The sequence below is a fragment of the Penaeus monodon genome, chromosome 32, assembly GCF_015228065.2.
Source record: "Penaeus monodon isolate SGIC_2016 chromosome 32, NSTDA_Pmon_1, whole genome shotgun sequence".
NCBI classification, from domain to species: Eukaryota; Metazoa; Arthropoda; class Malacostraca; order Decapoda; family Penaeidae; genus Penaeus; species Penaeus monodon.
The window spans coordinates 33,842,359-33,842,578 of record NC_051417.1 but is presented as its reverse complement, the minus strand read 5'-3'; positions in this window follow the sequence as shown (position 1 = coordinate 33,842,578).

The window sequence follows — 220 nt, the reverse complement described above, 5'->3', positions numbered from 1 at the left end:
AAAGGGTTCGAAAGAAACGGGGTACTCCTTGATGATTTCCAAATTTTTCTTTTCCCCGGGGTTTGGGGGTTGTGGGGCTTTTACGATATACACAAACACGCACATATGTAAAAAAAATTAAACCCCGGAAAACAAAAAATTTCGTGATGGTTTTTTCAGGGGGTTTTTTTCAATTTTTTTTAAACGAAAAATTTCCCTTTTGTGTCTGTACACGGGTATG